General features: G+C 33.7%; 1 pseudogene; it reads left to right on the top strand.

Moving 5' to 3' along the window:
• The window catches only part of LOC139851075 (nuclear cap-binding protein subunit 1-like), a 130,680-nt pseudogene that overhangs the window by 68,745 nt on the left and 41,465 nt on the right, over positions 1–20,470 (top strand).

Consider the following 20,470-nt stretch of genomic DNA (forward strand, 5'->3'; position numbering starts at 1 on the left):
TAATATATTTATATACACCCTTAATCATGAAAGAGTCTTTTATTAAAATCAATTGGCCGATTGATTAATAAAAGTATCTTCTATAATATTCAAAAGTGGTTACAGGAAGAATATTTCTATAAACATATATTATCACTTCCATCATTAAAGTAAAACTTGTTACTTTTACAATAAACAAATATTATATTTTACAACTATCAAAGCATGAGTGATTACTTTATAATAAACAAGTATTATTCCTTCCACTATTAAAGTAAAAGTGGGTCCAGGAATAATTCTTCCGTAATCACTCAAAATTGTGTTAAGTGTTTTCTTGCTACTGCCTCTTAAGGACCAGCAGCGCAAAAGTCAGCAAAAGGACCAGCAGCGCAAAGGAGTCAGCATAGGGACCAGCAGCGCAAAAGTCAGCAAACAGGACCAGCAGCGCAGAGGAACCAGCAAACTGGACCAGCAGCGCAGAGGAACCAGCAAACAGGACCAGCTGCGCAGAACAACCAGCACAGGGACCAGCTGCGCAGAACAACCAGCACAGGGACCAGCTGCGCAGAACAACCAGCACAGGGACCAGCAATGCAGAACAACCAGCACAAGGACCAGCAATGCAGAACAACCAGCACAAAACACTTAGCCAAATTTCAGCTTACTAAGAAAACTTAGTACTGAAAACACTTAGTCAAATTTCAGGTAGACCAAGTCATGATAGTAAATAATGGAAAACCACTTTTAGGTCCGGGTAATCTATCACTTAATGGGTGTACACTCCGTACCTCCAAACCCATTTACAAGTGTAGATTAAAACCCACAATTACACTAAATTTCCAACAATCCTCCCCAATTTAGTGCAATTCGTTTCATGAGAATTAAACAAATTAAAACAAAACTCATGCATAAATGAAAATATCTTGAAGATTGAATTTTCACCTTAGTACATTACGCATTCCAAATATTCGAGAATCGGGGTGTTCTAAGAATTGAACCCTTCAACCCATTTGAATAACTGAAAATAACATACACATAAGTTTTCAAATACTCTAAAGCTATCCTGACACTTTACAAGCCATGTGTCCATATCCTTTCATGAATGTATCTAAAGCAAAAGTCCAAGCTTTGTTGAAGCGGCAAAACTTCACATTCACATAGGTAGTTGATTTCAGTCATGCACCTGCTCATGCACTTTTTCAAATAAACCATTAAGAAGCTAAACTTCATCCTCACCTTCAACAGGTCCGAGTACATACCTTACCTTGGGATGATACAAAATTTTGTACTCCAAATTTCTAAGTATAAGCCTTCCACATTGAATTCAACTTCTAATTTTCTTCAGAAGGGAATTGGGTATCTTATAATTAGAAATTTATGTGGACTTTAAACCCATCCCCACAGCAGACTTGTTCACCAAGTCTCTTGCCAATCCCTTCGTCAAGTGATCAGCTAAATTCTGTTGTGACCTCACGAACACTATAGAAATCACCCCATTCATGATGAGTTCACGAATCATGCTATGTCTGACACCTAAGTGTCTAGACTTTCCATTGTACATCTGGCTATAAGCCTTTGCCAATGTCGCAGCACTATCACAATGGATAGACATGGGTGCTATAGGTTTAGGCCATAATGGTATCTCATGGATCAAGTTTCTAAGCCATTCTGCTTCTTTACCAGCAGCAGCTAAAGCAACAAACTCAGATTCCATCGTTGAGTTGGTAATACATGTTTGCTTCTTAGAAGCCCATGAAATAGCACCTCCCCCAAGCAAGAACACCCAACCACTCGTTGAAGAATGATCTTCAATATTGGTTATCCAACTCGCATCAAAATATCCTTCTATTACCGAAGGAAACCCATTATAAGATAAACTATAGTCCATAGTTTTCTTCAAGTACTTCAGTACCCGCCTAATTACTTGCCAGTGATGAGTACTAGGATTACTAGTATATCTACTCAGTTTTCCCACAGCAAAAGCAATATCCGGCCTTGTACAAGTCATGGCGTACATCAAACAGCCAATCACCTGAGAATACTCAAGTTGTAATACAGCTTCACCTTGATTAGGCATAAGCTTCTCACTTGGATCAACAGGGGTACTCACAGGATTACATTCAAAGCAATTGAACTTTTTCAACACCTTCTCAATATAATGAGATTGACAAATCGAAATTCCTTTGCTTTCACATTTGATCCTAATGCCAAGGATAACGTCAGCCTCCCCCATATCTTTCATGGAGAATTTTGATGACAAAAATTATTTTGTTAAATCAACCTGACTTTGGTCAGTCCCAAAGATTAACATGTCATCAACATATAGACAAATTATAACTCCTTTACCAGAATCATCAAATTTACTATATACACATTCATCTACTTGGTTTAATTTAAAACCACTAGATAAAATCACTTCATCAAACTTTTGATGCCATTGCTTAGGTGCTTGTTTCAAACCATATAAGGATTTCACAAGTTTGCACACCTTGCCTTCATTTCCTGGCATGACAAAGCCCTGAGGTTGGTTCATATAAACTTCCTCATCCAATTCACCATTCAAGAATGCTGTCTTCACATCCATCTGGTGAATAACTAGATTGTGAATCGTAGCCAAAGCAATCAGCAGTCTAATGGTAGTGATACGTGCCACGGGAGCATAAGTATCAAAATAGTCAATTCCAGACTTTTGTCTAAAGCCTTGAATGACTAACCTTGCCTTGAACTTTTCAATAGTTCCATCCACCTTCATCTTCTTTTTGAAAATCCATTTGCAACCCAAAGGTTTGCAACCAGAAGGTAGATCAGATAACACCCAAGTGTTATTGCCCATGATAGAATCTATCTCATCATTAATTGCCTCTTTCCAGAATGCAACATCCTGAGACCTCATTGCTTCATCATATGTTTTAGGATCATCATCAACATTGAAACAATACGAATATTGGGTAGAAACATCATCCCTAGAACCTTCAACTAAGTATAGTTGAAAATCTGGTCCAAATGATTTAAGTTTCCTTTTTGTTTTGCTTTTTCGAAGCTCAAGTGACTGATCAACAACCTTTTCAGAGACTTCATCATTACAATCCTTATTGATTCCATTGTTACTTGGAATCATATCCTTTGGTCTAGGTATAGATGAAAATCGATTTTCATCAAAGATTGCATCCCTTGAATCAATCACAGAATTGATTGAGACAAACTCATTAGGCTCTATTATATAGAACCTATATGCCTTGGAATGTTCAACATATCCAACAAATATGCAATCTATACCTCTTTCACCTAAACTTTTCTTCTTGGGATCAGGTAGTCTTACAACCGCCCTACAGCCCCATACCCGAAGATAATTCAAGTTAGGTTTCCTTTTATTCCAAAGTTCATAAGGTGTAATCTTGTTTCTTTTGTTAGGAACTCTATTAAGCAAATAACAAGCTGTTAACATAGCTTCCCCCCAAAATCCTTCACTTAAACCCGAATAGGATAACATGGAATTAACCATTTCCTTAAGGACCCTATTCTTCCTTTCAGATATACCATTTTGTTGTGGAGTATAAGGAGCTGTGGTCTCATGGATAATACCAACGGATTGGAAATACGATTGGTCAATGTATTCACCTCCCCTATCTGTTCTAAGTCTTTTAATCAAAGCCTTTTGTTGTAATTCTACTTCAGTTTTAAATATTTTAAATTTATCTAATGCTTCATCCTTAGTATGTAACAAATAAACATAGCAAAATCTAGAAGCATCATCAATAAAAGTCACAAAATATTTCTTGTTCCCTATGTGACGACCCGGAAATTTCCGACCAAATTAAAACTTAATCTTTATATGTTCCAACACAATAAGCAAAGCCTGTAATGTTGAGTCTCGAAATGTTTGAACTATTTATATAGATTCATTTAACCTGTGACTATTTCCGACGATTCACGAACAATTGTGTGTAAATAAATATGTAAATATATATACATATATAAATATAAGAGTGCATATTAAGTTGTATTAATAAAATACAAAATAATCATTTGAATTGAAAATGTAAAATAATGTACAAGATAATTAAGATTAAAATTTATTTATGATTTAAACGAATTCTTATTTTTATTTATTATCATTTTTATAATATTATTTAGTTATTTTATTAGAATTATTATTAATATTATTAGGGTATTTACTATTAATATTTATTAAAAATAAAAATAGGGAATCCCATTCTGTTAGAAGTAACTATCAATTTTTTTTTCTTCACATGAAAATAATTTACGTACTTCATGTCTCCAGTTTGTTACAAGTCTACTTCACAAATCAATTGAAAATCAATTTAACTGTTAAATCATGTACCTAATCAATCTATATAAGTTACAAACTGCAATTTGAGTTGAAAACAAAGAAAACCAGAAAATAAGCTCGACACTCTGTACATTCATCTTTTTCACCATATTTTGATTTAGAACAAATTTTCAAAATGTAATAATGCAGTCATGTTAGGAATCATCTATCTAAACTATCTGTAAGTTTTCAATCCTCAATTCTTTCTATTAATTTCTAATTTGAGAGTCAAAGTTTTGGTTTTCAAAGTCAACTAAGTGTTCTTGAATCAAATTCGAGTTTGTTTTGATATCTCCAGTTAATTTGATGATCCATAAAGATTATAGGAATGATTTGCAACACAATTCATGTTGTAATCATAACCTATAACACTCTTAATCTAAAAATCAATTTTTGAGTTCTTGAGTTCTTCACAGTGATATACACTAACGTGAATTCGAAACAAATTTCAAAAACTAAAAATGTAGAGTTGTTAGGAATCATTTACTTAAACTTCCTGCAAAATCTCAAGTTCCAATTCTTGAAAACGAATTCGAATTTGCGAGTCAAAGTTAAATTGTCAAAAGTCAACTGTTTTGTTCTTGGAGAAATTAGAGCTTGTTTTGATGTTTTAAGTTCAATTGACGATTTCAATAGTTTTTAGGAATGATTTGAAACATGTTTCATGTTGTAAAGATTATCCAAAACGAACTCAAAATTGAAAACAAAATTTTTTTTTTCTTGGCTACCAGCAAGCAGTAGGATTTTTTTGTTTTTTTTTTCCTCATTTTTTTTATATCATGAACACATTTTTATTTTTTGTTTCATGTTTGTTTAGAAGTCCTAAAACCATTTTGATGATTGACTATTAAGAATGAAGTTGTTTGATTGTTTAGATTTTGGTGAAGAAGATGAAGTGGGTTGAAACATGTAATAGATAAGTATTTGGGTTTGTATTATAAATCAGAAAAACTGAAATGGAGGAATGTTTAAGGGTGTTGATGAGTGAGCGAGAGGTCTCGGGTTCGAGCCCGGCTTGGTGCAATTTTTTTAAAACTGACTCCTAAGGTAGTTTTATACTTTTAAAAATTATTATTATTATTAATATTATTATTATTATCCTTAGGTATTTCTACAATTATTAATTTTACAAAACAAAAGATATATATGTAAATATATTATTACATAAAATATACTAATATTACATAAAATTATGTTTCAACTAATATTATTGATATAACATTAATTAAATATCAAATAAGTATCATAATATATTATAAGAATAATTAATACATAACAAATATATAAACTTAATTGATTTATACTATAATGTGTTGATATAGGTTCGTGGATCCGAGGCCAACCCTGTATTGTTCAATGTCGTCATATGTATTTTTACTACAAAATACAGTATTGTGAGTTTCATTTACCTTTTTACCCTTTATATTTTTGGGCTGAGAATACATGCGCAACTTTTATAACTGTTTTACGAAATAGACACAAGTAATCGAAATTACGTTCTATGGTTGAATGATCGAAACTGAATATGCCCTTTTTTATTAAGTCTGGTAATCTAAGAATTAGGGAACAGACACCCTAATTGACGCGAACTCTAAAGATAGATCTATCGGGCCCAACAAGTCCCATCCAAAGTACCGGATGCTTTAGTACTTCGAAATTTATATCATGTCCGAAGGAGGATCTCGGAATGATGGGGATATTCTTATATGCATATTGTGAATGTCGGTTACCAGGTGTTCAATCCATATGAATGATATTTTTGTCTCTATGCATGGGACGTATGATTATGAGAAATGGAAGTATGAAATCTTGTGGTCTATTAAAATTATGAAATGATTCTTTATGATAAACTAATGAACTCACCAACCTTTTGGTTGACACTTTAAAGCATGTTTATTCTCAGGTACGAAAGAAATCTTCCGCTGTGCATTTGCTCATATTAGAGATATTACTTGGAGTCATTCATGACATATTTCAAAAGATGTTGCATTCGAGTCGTTGAGTTCATCAAGATTATTATTAAGTCAATTATATTTGGATATATTATGAAATGCTTTACATGCCTGTCAACTGTCGATGTAACGAAAGTTTGTCTTTTAAAAATGAATGCAATGTTTGTAAAATTTATCATATAGAGGTCAATTACCTCGCGATGTAATCAACTATTGTGAATCGTTTGTAATCGATATGGACTTCGTCCGGATGGATTAGGACGGGTCTCTACATTTGGTATCAGAGCGGTGGTCTTAGCGAACCAGGTCTTGCATTAGCGTGCCTAACTGATAGTCGTTAGGATGCATTAGTGAGTCTGGACTTCGACCGTGTCTGCATGTCAAAAGTTTTGCTTATCATTTTTATCCAGAAACATCTGCTTATCATCCTTAAGAAATTACCTACTCATTATTCTTAGTCTAGACACATTTTACTGCATTGACTGCATGAATAGTGTATAGACAAAATTCATATCTTAGCGTATCTGACAATTCATATCTTAGTGTATCTGTTACTGTAGACCTTGCCTGATATCTCGTAAATTTCTCCTTAATTTAAGGGATCCTGGTACTATATATATCTATGAAAATTATGCATTGAGAATACCATCTAACTATCAATTGATGCCACTAAACTCTTCATACCAAAAATCTTCCCTGAGATCGTTTAAGATGGCCTCTACGAATCGACCAAGTTCCTCCGACTCCGAAGACAGCGTGACAGGAGCACACCAACCAATCAACTACCGTGATTACTGGAGAAAATGGGGATGGGTTCGCGACATACTCACCCTATGGAGAAAGGAAGAAGGTACTCCATATCATGAATCAAATCTACCACCTAACCTTGGAGTACTTGACCCGCTCACCGGCGAACCCGTTCGCAATACCGTTTATACCCTATTTGCAAGAATTTTTCGTCTTGAAACTACCATTAATGGAACTAGAGAAGATATCCGACCTCTACCTCACATTGATAAACAACTCGGGTTAGTAGAAGAAGTTAGAGAACTCCGAGCTCGAGTATTAACTTTAGAGAGCACGGTATACAATTTGCAATCATCAACAGTATCACCAACACCAGTAACATCATCAGCCTTAGCACCAATGGCACCAGTACCACCAACCACCCAAGTTTCAACAATCCATGCCTCAACATCTCATTCTGTACCTCGAGTATAATTATCGTTCCACAAATCATTCTACATCATTTATATTCGTTCGACATGACGATTATGTAAACTCTAATGTTTTAGAGATTATGTATCATAGTTCTAACCGTAAATCTGATGAGTTTAATATCACATTGACTCATTAAATCCATAATTACATCTGAAGAAAATATATATGTAAATATATTTTCATAAAGATTGTGATTAAAAATTCTTTCGTACAAACTGTTAATGGTAAAAATATTTTAACGGGTAGGTAATACCCGAGAAATATTTAAGATTTCACATTAATAAGTTACATTGTACAGTTTTCGAATCTGATTCAACGGTCGATTACCATCCTACCTACATCTATCGATATACGAATCCGTTCACCACAGAATAACCATTTTCATTCAAATTCAGTTTCATATTTGAATTTTTACTTACCAGAATCCAACAAGTGGCATAATGAAGAAATAATGGACACAATAAAAATTTATTAGAAACAGACTAATTAACAATATGTAATTTTGTTAAGAAACCATGCTAACTGTTCCAGCTAACTGTTCCTAGCTAACTGATTACATTCTATTTATCGCATTTTATTTATTGCAATTTAATTATCGCAATTTACATTCCCGCAATTTTATTTATTGTCATCTAGTTTCTGTTATTTACTTTACGCACTTTAGTTATCGTTATTTAATTCCTGTTATTTATTTTATGCACTTTAAATATCGGGACACGTATACAAGGTTTTGACATATCATATCGATGCATCTATATATATTATTTGGAATCACCATAGACACTCTATATGCAGTAATGATCGAGTTCTCTATACATGGTTGAGGTTGATTCTATAATAATATATATACTTTGAGTTGTGATCGAGTCTGAGACATGTACACGGGTCCCGATACGTATTAATTAATTCGGATATTATATATTAAGCTATATATGTATTATCGGACTGTTAATTGTGGACTATCAAATATGGACTGTCGACATTGGATAATTAAAATGAATTAAAATATTGATTATAACATATGAAACTAAACATATCTTCAAGTTTGCCACTTGATCTCATCTTAAACCTCATCTGTATCTTGACGATTACAATCTGCGTTCAAACCTTTCATGATTCTTGAAAACACCTCAATCGATAGGATGAATCAACCGCACTTCATCTACGGAAGGAAAGGTTTATGCATATAGTTATGCACCTGAGAAACTCTCGGCAACTGAGTAAAAGTTTAACACGTAGCCGCATCAGATCCTTTGGCATTTATTAGCAAAAATAACTTTGCGATCCCTTTTCAAAGTAGCCAATTTTGTCATAGCTCCAGCAAGTCAACTTCGACTTTTCATTCGAAGTAGCCTTACTATAATCCTGATATATACAATTACCCTTTTTATAACAGAGAATTCTTTTATATTCCACCATATTACCAGAAGACGTACCAGCAGCCTCGTTGTTTTTTTTGGCTTAAATCTCTCTGATAAATCATTATATTTATTCATTGAAACCCTATCATAGACTCATCCGCATCTTGTAACGAGAACTGCCATACCAATTACCGGGAATCAGCAAATTTGTATTTTGAGTCTCGCAACGTTTCCACATCAACAGTTATATGTATCCATATAACATTTATCTCTTAGAACTATGATCTTCCATTCTGAAATTCAGAAAAGCACCCAGTCTGTGAATTAATGCTCTAAATTTTGAAAAGTTGAATGAAGCAACAAAAACTATGGATGATTTTAACAGTCAAAAGTTTGATAATAAAAAAAAGATACGTTGGAAAAGCTCAAAAGGAAGTTTGGTACTGAATAACGAATTGAGCAAACCATGAAGGAGACTCTGAGCAAATCACAAGGACTAAACTTGTACATAAAGAACCCTGATGATTCTATTTCTGATGAAGTCTTTAGTGAATATCTTGCTCCTTATTTATTCTAAATCCTTGCGAAAGGATTTTCTTCATCAACATTCGATCTCAGAAATTCTGAAAATATCATCATAAATATCTTTGATATTTCCGAGAATATTTTCATAACAATTCTTATCTGAAATCATTAATCCCTTCGTGCTTGAAATATGAATGTTATTGAAATATGAATGTTATTGAATGTTATTGAAGTAAACTTTCGAGCTTGAAATATGAATGTTATTGAAGTAATGTTGGGAACTGATGCATGAGTTAGTATAATATAATGACACTTGATCAACGTGATTATATTACAGTAAGTCATGCTGAGTTTCTAATGGAACGTGATGATTCACAGATCATAACGTCATCATGTGCCATCTTACACGACTCTTACATTCTACCCAATCTCCAAGTATATCAAGAACATATATTCTTAATAGTTCTATCTTTTCAGATATTCTAGTAATTTGAAAAATCAAGATCGTGCCATTACGATTTCTTTCTAGAACATTAACTATGTTCATTTCAAAATCCATATCTACGAATTCCGGACCATTATTCGCTTGACTTGAAGTCGGGAAGAGGAGACGAAAGTATGGAACTCTTGAATATAAAGAAAATATAAAGTTCGACAACACATAAATTACAAACCGTGCATATCAATACGTATTGCCATGTAAAGGCACGGGAAAATTAAAAACACTATAAACCCAAGATAATAGTAGAAGTAAATATAATCCTCCGGTGGTAGATGAAAGAGAAGAATGACAGATATGAAAGTTAAGAGTATATCAAGGATCAGAACTGGATGGAGCATATTAATGAATGCTTTAAAAATATGAATCAGGGGAGAAAGAATGGAAGGTGTGAGCTGTGAAAATAAGGAAACGAAGGGAGTGGATTTATAGTAAAATATCCGACAGAGCAATCGAAACAGATTATTGCATTTAATCAAAGAAGATCTGATTTCCTATATCGCCGAAGAACCAAATCTTATTACGAAGATTTTCTTTAAATCCCATGAATTCCGGAAATCAATCATAACTACGTCATCAGTTCCCTCTCTTGCGATAGCTTCGATTATACTCTTCGCGTAATCAAATTTTTTTTACCTATATTACTCACTGATGATAAAACTCTAATTTCTAGCTCGGATACGTCATGAAAACATACTTATTGTCAGCCATGACCATTCCACTCAAATTTCGGGACGAAATTTCTTTAACGGGTAGGTACTGTGACGACCCGGAAATTTCCGACCAAATTAAAACTTAATCTTTATATGTTCCAACACAATAAGCAAAGCCTGTAATGTTGAGTCTCGAAATGTTTGAACTATTTATATAGATTCATTTAACCTGTGACTATTTCCGACGATTCACGAACAATTGTGTGTAAATAAATATGTAAATATATATACATATATAAATATAAGAGTGCATATTAAGTTGTATTAATAAAATACAAAATAATTATTTGAATTGAAAATGTAAAATAATGTACAAGATAATTAAGATTAAAATTTATTTATGATTTAAACGAATTCTTATTTTTATTTATTATCATTTTTATAATATTATTTAGTTATTTTATTAGAATTATTATTAATATTATTAAGGTATTTACTATTAATATTTATTAAAAATAAAAATAGGGAATCCCATTCTGTTAGAAGTAACTATCAATTTTTTTTTCTTTTTCTTCACATGAAAATAATTTACGTACTTCATGTCTCCAGTTTGTTACAAGTCTACTTCACAAATCAATTGAAAATCAATTTAACTGTTAAATCATGTACCTAATCAATCTATATAAGTTACAAACTGCAATTTGAGTTGAAAACAAAGAAAACCAGAAAATAAGCTCGACACTCTGTACATTCATCTTTTTCACCATATTTTGATTTAGAACAAATTTTCAAAATGTAATAATGCAGTCATGTTAGGAATCGTCTATCTAAACTATCTGTAAGTTTTCAATCCTCAATTCTTTCTATTAATTTCTAATTTGAGAGTCAAAGTTTTGGTTTTCAAAGTCAACTAAGTGTTCTTGAATCAAATTCGAGTTTGTTTTGATATCTCCAGTTAATTTGATGATCCATAAAGATTATAGGAATGATTTGCAACACAATTCATGTTGTAATCATAACCTATAACACTCTTAATCTAAAAATCAATTTTTGAGTTCTTGAGTTCTTCACAGTGATATACACTAACGTGAATTCGAAACAAATTTCAAAAACTAAAAATGTAGAGTTGTTAGGAATCATTTACTTAAACTTCCTGCAAAATCTCAAGTTCCAATTCTTGATAACGAATTCGAATTTGCGAGTCAAAGTTAAATTGTCAAAAGTCAACTGTTTTGTTCTTGGAGAAATTAGAGCTTGTTTTGATGTTTTAAGTTCAATTGACGATTTCAATAGTTTTTAGGAATGATTTGAAACATGTTTCATGTTGTAAAGATTGTCCAAAACGAACTCAAAATTGAAAACAAAATTTTTTTTTTCTTGGCTACCAGCAAGCAGTAGGATTTTTTTGTTTTTTTTTTCCTCATTTTTTTATATCATGAACACATTTTTATTTTTTGTTTCATATTTGTTTAGAAGTCCTAAAACCATTTTGATGATTGACTATTAAGAATGAAGTTGTTTGATTGTTTAGATTTTGGTGAAGAAGATGAAGTGGGTTGAAACATGTAATAGATAAGTATTTGGGTTTGTATTATAAATCAGAAAAACTGAAATGGAGGAATGGTTAAGGGTGTTGATGAGTGAGCGAGAGGTCTCGGGTTCGAGCCCGGCTTGGTGCAATTTTTTTAAAAGTGACTCCTAAGGTAGTTTTATACTTTTAAAAATTATTATTATTATTAATATTATTATTATTATCCTTAGGTATTTCTACAATTATTAATTTTACAAAACAAAAGATATATATGTAAATATATTATTACATAAAATATACTAATATTACATAAAATTATGTTTCAACTAATATTATTGATATAACATTAATTAAATATCAAATAAGTATCATAATATATTATAAGAATAATTAATACATAACAAATATATAAACTTAATTGATTTATACTATAATGTGTTGATATAGGTTCGTGAATCCGAGGCCAACCCTGCATTGTTCAATGTCGTCATATGTATTTTTACTACAAAATACAGTATTGTGAGTTTCATTTACCTTTTTACCCTTTATATTTTTGGGCTGAGAATACATGCGCAACTTTTATAACTGTTTTACGAAATAGACACAAGTAATCGAAATTACGTTCTATGGTTGAATGATCGAAACTGAATATGCCCCTTTTTATTAAGTCTGGTAATCTAAGAATTAGGGAACAGACACCCTAATTGACGCGAACTCTAAAGATAGATCTATCGGGCCCAACAAGTCCCATCCAAAGTACCGGATGCTTTAGTACTTCGAAATTTATATCATGTCCGAAGGAGGATCCCGGAATGATGGGGATATTCTTATATGCATATTGTGAATGTCGGTTACCAGGTGTTCAATCCATATGAATGATATTTTTGTCTCTATGCATGGGACGTATGATTATGAGAAATGGAAGTATGAAATCTTGTGGTCTATTAAAATTATGAAATGATTCTTTATGATAAACTAATGAACTCACCAACCTTTTGGTTGACACTTTAAAGCATGTTTATTCTCAGGTACGAAAGAAATCTTCCGCTGTGCATTTGCTCATATTAGAGATATTACTTGGAGTCATTCATGACATATTTCAAAAGATGTTGCATTCGAGTCGTTGAGTTCATCAAGATTATTATTAAGTCAATTATATTTGGATATATTATGAAATGCTTTACATGCCTGTCAACTGTCGATGTAACGAAAGTTTGTCTTTTAAAAACGAATGCAATGATTGTAAAATTTATCATATAGAGGTCAATTACCTCGCGATGTAATCAACTATTTTGAATCGTTTGTAATCGATATGGACTTCGTCCGGATAGATTAGGACGGGTCTCTACACCCTAAAGTAGGAGTAGCATGCAAATCACATAAATCACTATGTATTAATTCCAAAATTTCAGTATCACGATGTACATTTTGAAATGGTTTCTTAGTGATCTTTGTTAACATACACGTTTTACACTTTTCATTGTTCATGTCAAAAGCCGGTATTAATCCATCTTTAGACATATCTTGCATTCTTTTAAAGTGTATATGTCCTAGTCTAGCATGCCAAAGTGTAGAATTATTTATGCTAGAAGTAGATATAAAAGCAAAATTAACATTCAAGTGATTAATGTTAAGTCTAAACATTCTATTGCATAAATAACCAAAACCAACAAACATACCATGTTTTGACAAAACAAACTTATCAGATTCAATCACTTGTTTATAACCACAACAATTTAACACACTACTGGAAACTAAATTTTTTCTTATTTGTGGTACATGCAAAACATCAAACAAACAAATAGTTTTTCCAGAACTAAAACACAAATCCACACTTCCACGTCCATGAACAGACGCTGTTGACTCATTTCCCATATGAAGAATTGATCCATCAGTCACGGACTCGTAAGTCTTGAACCAAAATCTATCCTTGCATACATGGGTGGTGGCTCCCGAGTCAACCCACCACGTGACATCATCATCCTGCATAAAATAAGCCTCAGATATATATGAAACATAATAATTCTCATTTGAATTATTAAATATATTCTGACCTTTCGAGTTGTGGTTGTTTAAACCATTTTTCGAACAGCTTGTGCTAGATCCTTTGGCATTATTATTATAAAAAATAACCTTGCAATCCTTTTTCATGTGTCCAGTTTTACCACACTTCCAACAAGTCAATTTAGACTTCTTGTTCGGATTAGCCTTGTTATAACCTTGATGTTTACGTTTGCCCTTTTTGTCATTATTACTAGTGAACTTTTTATGTTCCACCATATTGACAACAGACGTACCAGCAACTTCGTTGCTCTTTGGCTTGTCATTATCCTGCAACCTGAGGGATTCCTCAATACGCAGATGACTACCCAACTCAACAAGAGTTAACTCCTCCTTCTTATGTTTCAAAGAATGTTTAAATTCTTTCCAAGATGGAGGTAGTTTATCAATTATGCTTGAGACTTGAATAGACTCATCCATGTTCATCTTATGTTGTGTGAATTGACCAAGTATACGAATGAGCTCATTGTATTGTTCCAAGACCGGTCTAGAATCGACCATCTTGTAATTATTAAAATTACTCACAAGGAACTTTTTACTAGAAGCATCCTCAGACATATACTTGGTTTCTAAACAGTCCCATAGTTCTTTAGAAGATTCAACATTTAGGTAAATATCAAAAAGGGAATCAGCCATACCATTGAGGATTAAACCTCTAGCGATGTAGTCATCGTTCTCCCACTTGCACCTTTTCTGAATTTGTTCAATAGTGGCATCATCACCATGATCTTCAGGAATTGGTGTGCTGAGTACGTACACCACACTCATGCTGCTCAGAAAGAAGTGCATCTTCTTTTGCCATCACCTAAAATCAATTCCCTCAAACTTATCAAGTTTGGAGAAATTCGCCGTCATGTGTTTCATCATAGCCGCCATCGATTATAACGAATAATTACTTTCGATTGTTGGAGGTTTTATTAAATTCTTTCGTGTAGGGTAAAATAATCGATAGCCGGATAAATCACTGAATCGTGGTAGCACTTTCTGAAAGTAATTATTCGACCCTTATATCCTGGGTTACACGAATATCACTTTGGGATAAGACAGAGATTAAATTCTTGTTTTGGCAGAAACAAGAATTCCTTTTGCAGAAGAATATTTTGGTGTTCGTAACTTGTGTCTTTTTTTCTCATGCATATTGGTTAATATATTTATATACACCCTTAATCATGAAAGAGTCTTTTATTAAAATCAATTGGCCGATTGATTAATAAAAGTATCTTCTATAATATTCAAAAGTGGTTACAGGAAGAATATTTCTATAAACATATATTATCACTTCCATCATTAAAGTAAAACTTGTTACTTTTACAATAAACAAATATTATATTTTACAACTATCAAAGCATGAGTGATTACTTTATAATAAACAAGTATTATTCCTTCCACTATTAAAGTAAAAGTGGGTCCAGGAATAATTCTTCCGTAATCACTCAAAATTGTGTTAAGTGTTTTCTTGCTACTGCCTCTTAAGGACCAGCAGCGCAAAAGTCAGCAAAAGGACCAGCAGCGCAAAGGAGTCAGCATAGGGACCAGCAGCGCAAAAGTCAGCAAACAGGACCAGCAGCGCAGAGGAACCAGCAAACTGGACCAGCAGCGCAGAGGAACCAGCAAACAGGACCAGCTGCGCAGAACAACCAGCACAGGGACCAGCTGTGCAGAACAACCAGCACAGGGACCAGCTGCGCAGAACAACCAGCACAGGGACCAGCAATGCAGAACAACCAGCACAAGGACCAGCAATGCAGAACAACCAGCACAAAACACTTAGCCAAATTTCAGCTTACTAAGAAAACTTAGTACTGAAAACACTTAGTCAAATTTCAGGTAGACCAAGTCATGATAGTAAATAATGGAAAACCACTTTTAGGTCCGGGTAATCTATCACTTAATGGGTGTACACTCCGTACCTCCAAACCCATTTACAAGTGTAGATTAAAACCCACAATTACACTAAATTTCCAACAGAATTTATCTAATTTTCTTGCACATTTTATTTTTCCCTCCAAAACATATTTTGTGCTGATTTTTCTCATAACCTTTTTCGTATCAGGATCTGCAACCTATAGACCTGTTTGTTGTGGAAGAATATCTATTGGATGTACTCTTCTTTTTGAATGGATGGTTTGTAACTTATTCAACTATAAGCTAATTTAGTCTTTCTGATTTGTCTTTTACAACCACCAGGAATAGTTTATACTTATGTTCTTTTGGTTTGTGCAAAGCTAGCCTAAAAGAAGGTGCTGCATGTATGGTTGGTCTACCAGTTCCTTTCCTATATGAGTATCTCATGGCCGAGACAATATTTACTTAGGTGCAAACTTGTGTCTTTTATTTCACGTCCAAACACTCCAAATTTGCATTTACCTCTACTTCATGCTCTTATGTTCTGATCCATTCTCGTGTTTATTATTCATTGATGATAATGGACTCTTTTTTTTCTCAGCTGCTTTTATTGCCTTAGCCACCATTCAAGCCCATATATTACACACTTGTTATCACTGTTGTAGAAAACCCGATTACTCGCCGATTAATCCCTGATTAATTATTTTTAAGAGCAATCCGTACCAATTTTTCAAAATCCATTTAATTAATCAGTTAACGTCAATTGATGGGTCAATATCGAATTTGGTAATCAAATTCAGTCAAATTCAAAGTTGTTCAGCATTTTAACATGATTTTAAACTAGATACTTATAGTTTTTGAATAAAATCAACAAATTTAGACAATTATGTTAAAGTTTATGTTTATATTTATGATTTTCTTCTATATTTAAACATATAATTTTTGAAATGCAATATTTAATGCATAAAGTACAATCCGATTAATCCTCGATTAATCCCCGAATTGCCGATTAATCCTTCCAAAGTCCTGACCGATTAATCCCCAAGTAGCGAATTTTGCAACCTTGCTTGTTATAATAGAACTTTGTAAGGTATAATAGCCATATTCCTACTTTTTCATCTCAATTTTTTTTTTTTATGGTTTATGCATTTTTACCTTTTTTTAAACGCAATGTTTTTGTAGTCCCTTCCAGGTGCTTTCCCAGCAGTGCATTGGCTGTCCGTTCTCTTTTTGATAGAATAAGTGAGTTGGATATGGAGTGTAGGACCCGTCTCATTCTTTGGTTCTCACATCATTCGTAAGTTCACTTAATTGGCTAGATTATATATAGATTTATCTCTTGGATATTCTTATACTTACCTGCGAGGATATGCAAGGATATTGCAGATCAAACTTCCAATTCATATGGCCTTGGGAAGAATGGGCTTATGTTTTGGAGCTTCCGAAATGGGCCCCGCAACGTGTGTTTGTCCAGGAGGTTCTGGATAGAGAAGTCCGATTATGATAGTGGGAGAAAGTAAGGCAGATAAATCTATAACTAGATACATAAACATTAAGCATGGTTTGTAACTTATTCAACTAGCTAATTTAGTCTTTCTGCTTTGTCTTTTACAACCAGGAATAGTTTATACTTATGTTCTTTTGGTTTGTGCAAAGCTAGTCGAAAAGAAGGTGCTGCTTGCATGGTTGGTCTACCAGTTCGTTTTCGGTATGAGTATCTCATGGCCGAGACAATATTTTCTCAGGTGGAAATTTGCATCCTTTTCTTTATTTCACCTCTAAACACTCTAAATTTTCACTTACTTCTACTTCGAGCTCTTATGTTTCATTGATGACAATTGACTCTTTTTTCTCAGCTCCTTTTATTGCCTCAGCCACCATTCAAGCCCACATATTACACACTTGTCATAATAGACCTTTGTAAGGTATAATACCCATATTCCTACTTTATGATCTCTTTTTTTGGTTATGCTGGAACTTGAATATGCATTTTTACCTTTATTAACCGCAATGTTCTTGTAGTCCCTCCCAGGTATTGAAATATTAAGATGGTTGGTGGAAGTTGAATGGAATTGGTCAACTAGCACATGTTTTTGATACTTAACTATTATGATGGAGGCTTCAATATTGTGTGCTACATCTTTACACATTTACCTACCATAATATTTACTAGTATAAATACCATCATAAGCAAGCTCATTCAACATCACAAAACACATTCTCCATTGTATACTAAAAGAGTTAAATAGAGAGTTAGTGAGTATTAATCTCCTAATTACAAGAGATATAAAGATTAGTGTTTATCCTTGTAATTAGAGAGAAGTGTAATTCCTATTATTCTTATTAGTGAAACGTTTCTTTTCTTGCCAGTGATTTTTTACCCTATTGGGGTTTTCCACGTTAAATCTCGGTGTCTCTTTATTGTCGCTATTTCAATTATTACTAGCGGTTTGCTATAATTCGGTGTCGCTTTTCTCAACAAGTGGTATCAAGAGCCAAGGTTCTAATATCTAGTGTGTATTAATCTACTTATCGTATGCTCTGTCGTTTCCACGCTGGTGGACTTCCACATCAGAAAATAAGTAAGATTAATTTCACTCGATAAAAGTTCTCGGGTACTATTTCTCAAAAAATAGTATTGTCGAAAAGAAGATTGTGATTATAGCAATGTCTACGAAATTCGAAATTGAAAAGTTCAACTGGAGTAACTTCTCGTTATGGAAACTAAAGATGAAAGCTATCCTGAGAAAGGATAAGTGTTTGGCGGCCATCAGTGGACGTTCCGCCGAAATTACTGATGAAAAATGGGAAGAGATGGATGGCCAGGCTCTCACAAATCTTCATTGTCACTAGCAGATGGCGTTTTGTCTAGCATTGAAGAAAAGAAGACGGCGAAAGAGATTTGGAATCACCTCGTAAAATTGTACGAGACCAGATCACTCCACAACAATATATTCCTTAAGAGGAAACTTTATGCGCTACGCATGAATGAATCTACTTCAGTTAATGAACACATTAATTCTTTGAATACTCTATTTTCTCAACTCGCTTCATTAAGTTGCAATATAGAGCCAAAAGAACGTGTTGAACTTTTACTTCAGAGTCTACCTGACTCGTATGATCAACTCATTATTTACTTAACCAATAATGTTCTCTCAGAGTATCTAGTCTATTATGAAGTTGCGGCTGCTATTCTAGAAGAAGAAAATCGGCGCAATAACAAGGAGGATAAACAGGCCGGTTCACGACAAGTGGAGGCCTTGGTGGTGTCAGGAGGGAGATCAACGGAACGTGGCCCAAGTGGGAGTCACAATCATGGTAAACCGAAGTCTAAAAAGAAGAAGACCTATGCATGCTACAATTGTGGCAAGAAAGGTCACCTGAAGAAGGATTGTCGGAGTTTAAATAACTCAAATCCTCAAGGAAATATTGCAAGCACTTCAGATGATGGGACTGCTTTGGTTATTGAGGCAGTGGTAGCAAATGAAGGCAGAAAGACATTTGTTGATGTCTGGTTATTTGACTCTGGAGCTACTTTTCACATGACCCCTAGAAGAGAATGGTTCAAACAATATGAACGTATCTCAAAAGGATCTGTATACAGTTGCAACGATCATGAACTAAAGATCATTGGAATTGGAGATATCATTCTGAAGATGCACGATGGTACAGTTCGTACTATTCAAGGTGTACGACACGTGGAGGGTTTGAAGAAGAACTTATTGTCTTTAGGACAATTGGATGATCTTGGTTGTAAGATGGTGATACATGAGAAGATCACGATAATCAAGAAAGGCGCGGTTGTACTTATGAAAGGAGAAAAGGTGGGTGCTAATTTACACATTCTGAAAGGCGAGACAGTACAGGTATCGGAAGCATCTATTGCTTCGAATAGTTCAAGTGATAAAGTTGCTATGACATGGCATCAAAAGCTTGGACACATGTCTGAGCAAGGTATGAAGATTCTTATTGAAAGAAATCTTATTCCTGGTCTTACAAAGGTATCGCTACCTTTCTGTGAGCATTGTGTAATCAGCAAGCAGCATCGCCTGAAGTTTAACACATCAAATTCTAGAAGTAAATTGATTCTAGAATTGGTTCACTCTGATGTGTGGCAAGCACCAGTTCAATCCCTAGGAGGATCAAAGTATTTTGTATCATTTATTTATGATTATACTAGGAGATGTTGGGTGTACCCAATCAAGAGAAAGGCGGATGTGTTTGAAGTTTTCAAAGTTTACAAAGCGCGGGTTGAACTTGAATCTGGTAAAAAGATCAAGTGTTTAAGGACGGATAATGGAGGAGAATACACTGGTGATGAATTTGATAAGTTCTGCAAACAAGAAGGTATAAAAAGGCAGTTCACGACGGCATACACTCCTCAACAAAACGGAGTGGCAGAGCGGATGAATAGAACTTTGTTAGATAGAACAAGAGCTGTCATAACCCGACCTTAACCATAAGGACGAATACAATAACATATGATTTCATCGCAAGGTATTGACCTCTATAT

The sequence above is a fragment of the Rutidosis leptorrhynchoides genome, chromosome 1, assembly GCF_046630445.1.
Source record: "Rutidosis leptorrhynchoides isolate AG116_Rl617_1_P2 chromosome 1, CSIRO_AGI_Rlap_v1, whole genome shotgun sequence".
NCBI classification, from domain to species: Eukaryota; Viridiplantae; Streptophyta; class Magnoliopsida; order Asterales; family Asteraceae; genus Rutidosis; species Rutidosis leptorrhynchoides.